Source organism: Rhinoraja longicauda, chromosome 44 (assembly GCF_053455715.1).
Source record: "Rhinoraja longicauda isolate Sanriku21f chromosome 44, sRhiLon1.1, whole genome shotgun sequence".
Lineage (NCBI taxonomy): Eukaryota > Metazoa > Chordata > Chondrichthyes > Rajiformes > Arhynchobatidae > Rhinoraja > Rhinoraja longicauda.
Window position 1 is genome coordinate 5,558,113 of NC_135996.1, and position 8,299 is coordinate 5,566,411.

Sequence of the window (8,299 nt, forward strand, 5' to 3'; positions counted from 1 at the left end):
GCGGGTCGGGCAGAGACAGAGAGTTGTGAATCTGTGGAATTCTCTGCCTCAGAGGGCAGTGGAGGCCAATTCTCTGAATGCATTCAAGAGAGAGCTGGATAGAGCTCTTTAAGGATAGCGGAGTCAGGGGGTATGGGGAGAAGGCAGGAACGGGGCACTGATTGAGAATGATCAGCCATGATCACATTGTATGGCAGTGTTGGCTCGAAGGGCTGAATGGCCTCCTCCTGCACCCGTTGTCTATTGAGACGCTGCCTGACCCGCTGAGTTACTCCAGCATTTTGTGTCTACCTTTGATTTAACCCGGCGCCTGCATTTTTTTCCCCCCCTTACATGGGTTATTAGTAGGTGCGTTAACAATTACTGGGGAGTTTGGTCACTAGTACTTGGGATACGCTGGCCAATGCTGCCCCCTCCTGGAGTCAGTTTGTGACTGCAGATGGTGCAGCACCTACAGTCACCCTGAAGAAGGGGTCTCGAACCGAAACGTCACCCATTCCTTCTCTCCAGAGACGCTGCCTGTCCCGTTGAGTTACTACTCCTGCATTTTGTGTCGATCTACAATAAAAACACAGACAACTCAAGAGTCAGACAACAGGCCCTTCGGCCCAACTTGTCCATCCTGACCAAGATGCCCCATCTTTACCTGTCCCTTCTGTCCAGATTTGGCCCATATCCCCCTAAAACTGTTCCATCCCTGTACCTGCCCAAGTGCTTTTTAATGTTATAGTACCTGCCCCAACTACCCCCTCTGGCAGCTCGTTCCATACACCCACCACCCTCTGTGTGAAAAGATGCCCCTCAGATTCCTATTAAATCTTTCCCCCTCTGACCTTAAAGCTATGGTTCTTGATTCCTCTACTCTGGGCAAGAGATGGTGTGTCTACCCGATCATAATGTATATAGCGCTTTTCATACACTCAAAGACGCTTTACAGAGATTTTGAGAACATAGGGGAAATTAATAAATAGATAAATAAGTAAATAAATAAATGAACAGAGAAAGGAGACAGTAGGTGAGGTGACCTTCAGTGGTTGAAGGCAGTGCTGAACAGGTGAGACTTCAGTGATGTTTTGAATGTGGTGAGTGTGGGGGAGTCTCTAACGTTTTGGGGGTAGTGAGTTCCATAGGGTGGGAGCAGCGATGGAGAAAGCCCTGTCCCCCCAGGATCTGAGTTTGGTCCGGATGTGGGGGGACAGGAGGTTGGCAGCGGCAGAGCGGAGGGTGCAGGTGGGAGTGTGCCTGTGGAGGAGGTCGGTCAGGTAGGATGGGGCCAGGTTGTGGAGGGCTTTGTAGGTTATGAGGAGGATTTTGTACTGGATTCTCTGGGGGATGGGGAGCCAGTGGAGTTTATAAAGGACGGGGGTGATATGGTCACGGATCGAGGTGTGTGTGAGTAGACGGGCAGCGGAGTTTTGAATGTATTGAAGTTTACTGATGATTTTTGAGGGTGCGCCATAGAGGAGGCTGTTGCAGTAGTCCAGACGGGAGGTGATGAAGGCGTGGATGAGGGTTTCTGCAGCTGTGGAGGAGAGGGATGGACGGAGACGGGCAATGTTTTTGAGGTGGAAGAAGGCTGTCTTTGTGATGTGTTTGATGTGTTTGTCGAAGGAGAGGGTTTGATCAAAGATGATTCCAAGATTCCGGATGTGAGGGGAGGTGGATACTGGGAGACCATCAATGTTGAGGATGAAGTTTTGGGTGGATTTGGTGAGCGTTTTTGGACCAATGATGACCAATTTGATCATGGTATTATACACCTCTCTAAGATCACCCCTTATCCTCCTGCGCTCCAATTAATGGAGTCCCAGCCTCTCCCTGTAGCTCAGGCCCCTCGAGTCCTGGCAACATCCTCTCAAATCATCTCTGCTCTCCTTCCAGCTTACGGGCCTGAGCTATAGGGAGAGTTTGGACGTGTACGCGGACAGGAGGGGTATGGGGCAAGCGCAGGCAGGTGGGACTAGTGTAGATGGGGCATTTTGATGGGAAAATTGGGCCGAAGGCTCTGTTTTCACGCTGCATGGTCTGGTTTGGCTCAGCCACCAAGCACGACATGCGGAGGCTGCAACGGATCGTTCGCACGGCTGAGAAGGTTGTTGGCTGCAACCTTCCCCCCCATTGACGAACTGTACACTGCAAGGGCCAGGAAGCGAGCGGGCAAGATCACCTCTGACCCCTCTCACCCTGGCCACAAACTCTTGGAAGCACTTCCCTCTGGAAGGCGACTCCGGACTGTCAAAGCAGCCACAGCCAGACATAAAAACAGCTTGTTTTCCAGATTAGTAATTCAATAGACAATAGGTGCAGGAGTAGGCCATTCGGCCCTTCGAGCCAGCACCGCCATTCAATGTGATCATGGCTGATCATTCTCAATCAGTACCCCGTTCCTGCCTTCTCCCCGTACCCCCTGACTCCGCTATCCTTAAGAGCTCTATCCAGCTCTCTCTTGAATGTATTCAGAGAATTGGCCTCCACTGCCCTCTGAGGCAGAGAATTCCACAGATTCACAACTCTCTGACTAAAAAGGTGTTTCCTCATCTCTGTTCTAAATTGCCTACCCCTTATTCTTAAACTGTGGCCCCTGGTTCTGGACTCCCTCAACATTGGGAACATGTTTCCTGCCTCTAACATGTCCAACCCCTTAATAATCTTATACGTTTCGATAAGATCCCCTCTCATCCTTCTAAATTCCAGTGTATACAAACCTAGTCGCTCCAGTCTTTCAACATATGACAGTCCCGCCATTCCGGGAATTAACCTAGTAAACCTACGCTGCACGCCCTCAATAGCAAGAATATCCTTCCTCAAATTTGGAGACCAAAACTGCACACAGTACTCCATTCAATAACCAAACGTCTGTAGTCTCCTTTTGCTCTGGTTTATTTCACTCACGTGTTTAAACCATAACTAGACCAAGTGGAATTCTCTGCCACAGATGGTAGTTGAGGCCAGTTCATTGGCAATATTTAATAGGGATTTAGATGTGGCCCTTGTGGCTAAAGGGATCAGGGGGTATGGAGAGAAGGCAGGTACGGGATACTGAGTTGGATGATCAGCCATGATCATATTGAATGGCGGTGCATACAGGCTCGAAGGGCCGAATGGCCTACTCCTGCACCTATTTTCTATGTTTCTATGACCCGTTGGGCCCAAACCTCTCCTCCCTCCCCGCCCCCCCCACTCCATCCCCCCTCCCTCCCGAGGAGATAGATTTAAACTTTAAAATGTGAATAACTTTAAAAATATAACACCGATTTCAATTAAACTTCTACCATTAGCACCAAAGTTGAGTAGGGTGGGCCTAAAATTGTCGCGCTGTCGTGTCCCGCTTTGGCTGTCGTTCAGGAACAAACGAGAGTTTTAGTATATAGATGCTTTATTCTTAATGTTTTATGCTTTGTTCTTAATTGTTTACTGTACGTTTGTGTTCCTTGCGAGCAGAGCACCAAGGTACATTCCTTGTATGGGTACGTACTTGGCCAATAAACTTATTCGATTCAATTGTGGATGATTCTGTTCCCTGGCGGCTCATTCCATATACCCACCGCCCTCTCTTAAACCTTGCCCTTCACAACCTGTACTACACTGCAGGTTTATCTAAACTAGTATCTGTAGTTGCTTGTTCCGGCTCTCTCCTCGGACTCTGTCTGAACTGCTGAGAATTTACAGCAACGTTTCTGAAATCCACCATTGTGAGTTCAGGTCCATCACCAATTTTCCGGCGCGCTTGGTTCCAGCGACTTGCCGGACAGATTATTCGTTTTGCCGGACCGGCGAGAGGAGTCCGGCGGTACCGGAATGTTCCGGACGGTACCGGAACAGCCCTGCAGTTGTACAGGGGCCCTGGTGAGACCACATCTGGAGTATTGTTCACAAAATACTGGAGTAACTCAGCGGGTCAGGCAGCATCTCAGGAGAGAAGGAATGGGTGACGTTTCGGGGTCGAGACCCTTCTTCAGACTGATGTCAGACGGGGCGGGACAAAGGAACTATGTAGGTGGAGGCAGGAAGATAGAGGGAGAACTGTGACGGGGAGGGGAAGAGAGGGACAGAGGAACTATCTAAAGTTGGAGAAGTCAATGTTCATACCGCTGGGCTGCAAGCTGCCCAAGCGGAATATGAGGTGCTGTTCCTCCAATTTCCGGTGGGCCTCACTATGGCACTGGAGGAGGCCCATGAAAGAAAGGTGGGAGGGGGAGTTGAAGTGCTGAGCCACCGGGAGATCAGGTTGGTTAAGGCGGACTGAGCGAAGGTGTCGAGCGAAACGATCGCCGAGCCTGCGCTTGGTTTCGCCGATGTAAAGAAGTTGACATCTAGAGCAGCGGATGCAATAGATGAGGTTGGAGGAGGTGCAGGTGAACCTCTGCCTCACCTGGAGAGACTGTTTGGGTCCTTGGATGGAGTTGAGGGGGGAGGTAAAGGGACAGGTGTTGCATCTCGTGCGGTTGCAGGGGAAAGTGCCCGGGGATTGGGTGGGAAGGGACGAGTGGACCAGGGAGTTACGGAGGGAACGGTCTCTGCGGAACGCAGAGAGGGGAGGGGTTGGGAAGATGTGGCCAGTGGTGGGGTCCCGTTGTAGGTGATGGAAATGCTGGAGTAACGTGTGCTGTTTTGGTCTCCCAACTTGAGGAAGGACGTCCTTGCTGTTGAGGCAGTGCAGCGTAGGTTCACCAGGTTAATCCCCGGGATGGTGGGACTGTCATATGAGGAAAGATTGGGAAGACTGGGCTTGTATTCACCGGAGTTTAGAAGGATTGGGCTTCTTTTAACCGGAGTTTACACGGTCGAGAGGGGATCTCGTAGAGACGTATAAAATTATAACAGGACTGGACAAGCTAGATGCAGGAAAAATGTTCCCAATGTTGGGCGAGTCCAGAACCAGGAGCCACACACACAGTCTAAGAATAAAGGGGAGGCCGTTTAAAACTGAAGCGAGAAAAAACTTTTTCACCCAGAGAGTTGTGAATGTGTGGAATTCTCTGCCACAGAGGGCAGTGGAGGCCGATTCACTGGATGAATTTAAAAGAGAGTTAGATAGAGCTCTAGGGGCTAGCGGAATCAAGGGATATGGGGAGGAGGCAGGCACGGGTTACTGATTGTGGATGTTCAGCCGCGATCACAATGAATGGCGGTGCTGGCTCGAAGGGCCGAATGGCCTCCTCCTGCACCTATTTCCAGGGAGGGGGGGCGGTGGGGGTGGGGAGACTGGAGGCCACGTTTTAGGGGGGAGTTCTGGGGCGGGAGGATTTCAAGCTGAGATTCCCTCCCCCAGATGCTGGAGCTTGATCGTCCCGTCAACGGAAGGTTCGAGGCCCCCGACCGCTGGAGGACAAAGAAGGGAAGAGATGGAACTTTTTCCCGCCTTCCATCAGAGTGAGCAATGTGGAGGAGTCACTGTGGTGGATGTTCGTGTCGAAGTAGGCTTGTATACACTGGAATTTAGAAGGATGAGAGGGGATCTTATCGAAACGTATAAGATTATTAAGGGGTTGGACACGTTAGAGGCAGGAAACATGTTCCCGGTGTTGGGGGAGTCCAGAACAAGGGGCCACACACAGTTTAAGAATAAGGGGGTCGGCCATTTAGAACGGAGATGAGGAAAAACTTTTTCAGTTGTGAATCTGTGGAATTCTCTGCCTCAGAGGGCAGTGGAGGCCGATTCTCTGAATGCATTCAAGAGAGAGCTGGATAGAGCTCTTAAGGATAGCGGAGTCAGGGGGTTTGGGGAGAAGGCAGGAACGGGGTACTGATTGAGAATGATCAGCCGTGATCACATTGAATGGCGGTGCGTACAGGCTCGAAGGGCCGGATGGCCTCCTCCTGCACCTATTGTCTATAATGCGTTTTGTGTGTCCTGTTGCTTATTATTGCTATGACTGTACGGCAAATCACGCTGTAGGGCGGTCACGTTGGCGCAGCGGTAGAATTGCTCTCCTTACAGCGAATGGAGAGACCCGGGTTCGATCCCGACCACGGGCGCCGCCTGTACGGAGTTTGCACGTTCCCCCCGTGACCTGCGTGGGTTTTCTCCGAGATCTTCGGTTTCCTCCCACGCTCCAAAGACGTGCAGGTTTGTAGGTTAATTGGCTTGGTGTGTGTGTGTGTGTAAAAACTGTCCCCAGTGTGTGTGTAGGATAGTGTTAAGGAAAATAACTGCAGATGCTGGTGCAAATCGGAGGTATCACAAAATGCTGGAGTAACTCAGCAGGTCCTTCACTCCTAGATGCTGCCTGACCTGCTGAGCCACTCCAGCATTTTGGGATACCTAGGGTAGTGTTAGTGTGTGCGGGGACCACTGGTCGGCGCGGACCCGGTGGGCCGAACGGCCTGTCTGCCCGCAAGCCACCCCATGGGATACAGGAGGAGCTGTGCATCATTCCCCCTCTTCCCCCTAAGAGGGCGCCCTCCCCCCTCCGGCCACCAGAGGGTAGCAGTGATCTGGGTCCCGACACGCAAACAGGCCCTTCAGCCCTACCCGTCCAAGACACCCCCTTCTATCCCATTCCCATTTAGTTTGGTTTAGAGATACAGCGCGGAAACAGGCCCTTCGGCCCAATTCAGTAGACAATAGACGCAGGAGGAGGCCATTCGGCCCTTCGAGCCAGCACCGCCATTCAACCTTCTAAATTCCAGTGTATACAAGCCCAGTCACTCCAGTCTTTCAACATACGACAGTCCCGCCATTCCGGGAATTAACCTGGTGAACCTACGCTGCACGCCCTCAATAGCAAGAATATCCTTCCTCAAATTTGGAGACCAAAACTGCACACAGTACTCCAGGTGCGGTCTCACTAGGGCCCGGTACAACTGCACACAGTACTCCAGGTGCGGTCTCACTAGGGCCCTGTACAACTGCAGAAGGACCTCTTTGCTCCTTTTAGGCCCACCTTACTCACCATTTGATGATGGTAAAGCAAGTAGTTTTATTGAAATCGGTGTTATATTTTTAAAGTTATTCACATTTTAAAGTTTAAATCTATCTAAGGGGGAGGGAAGTGGGGGGGAGGGGAGGGGGGAGAAGGTGGATAAGGGGGGGTTGAGGTGGATGGAGAGGGGGAAGGGGAATTGGGGAGGGGAGGGAGGGGGTTAGGAGAGGGTGCTGCACCAATGCAGGAGAGGTTTGGGCCCAACGGGTCCACTTGGTCTAGTCTATATACTAATACTCTCGTTTGTTCGTTTGTTTGTTCCTAAACTACAGCCAAAACGGTTCACGATAGCGCTGTGTCTCTAAACTAAATGGGAGTGGGGTAGAAGGGGGCGTCTTGGACGAGACGGGCCGAAGGGCCTGTTTCCGCGCTGTATCTCTAAACTAAATGGAGTGGGGTAGAAGGGGCGTCTTGGACGAGACGGGCCGAAGGGCCTGTTTCCCGCGCTGTATCTCTAAACTAAATGGGAGTGGGGTAGAAGGGGGCGTCTTGGACGAGACGGGCCGAAGGGCCTGTTTCCGCGCTGTATCTCTAAACTAAATGGGAGTGGGGTAGAAGGGGGCGTCTTGGACGAGACGGGCCGAAGGGCCTGTTTCCGCGCTGTATCTCTAAACTAAATGGGAGTGGGGTAGAAGGGGGCGTCTTGGACGAGACGGGCCGAAGGGCCTGTTTCCGCGCTGTATCTCTAAACCAAACTAAATGGGAATGGGGTAGAAGGGGGCGTCTTGGACGAGACGGGCCGAAGGGCCTGTTTCCGCGCTGTATCTCTAAACTAAAATGGGAATTCGGTAGAAGGGGGCGTCTTGGATGGGCCTGTTTACCGCTCTGTGGGTGCGTAATGGGAGTGGGATAGATGGGAGTGTCTTGGATGAGATGGGCCGAATGGCCTGTTTCAGCGCTGTATCTCTAAACCAAATTAATTGGGAATGGGGTAGAAGGGGGCGGCTTGGACGGGACGGGCCGAATGGCCTGTTTCAGCGCTGTATCTCTAAACCAAACCCCCGAGATCTTATCGAAACGTATAAGATTATTAAGGGGTTGGACACGTTAGAGGCAGGAAACATGTTCCCAATGTTGGGGGAGTCCAGAACCAGGGGCCACACACAGTTTAAGAATAAGGGGTCGGCCATTTAGAACGGAGACGAGGAAAAACTTTTTCAGTCGGAGAGTTGTGAATCTGTGGAATTCTCTGCCTCAGAAGGCAGTGGAGGCCAATTCTCCGAATGCATTCAAGAGAGAGCTGGATAGAGCTCTTAAGGATAGCGGAGTCATGGGGTACGGGGAGAAGGCAGGAACGGGGTACTGATTGAGAATGATCAGCCATGATCACATTGAATGGCGGTGCGTACAGGCTCGAAGGGCCGAATGGCCTC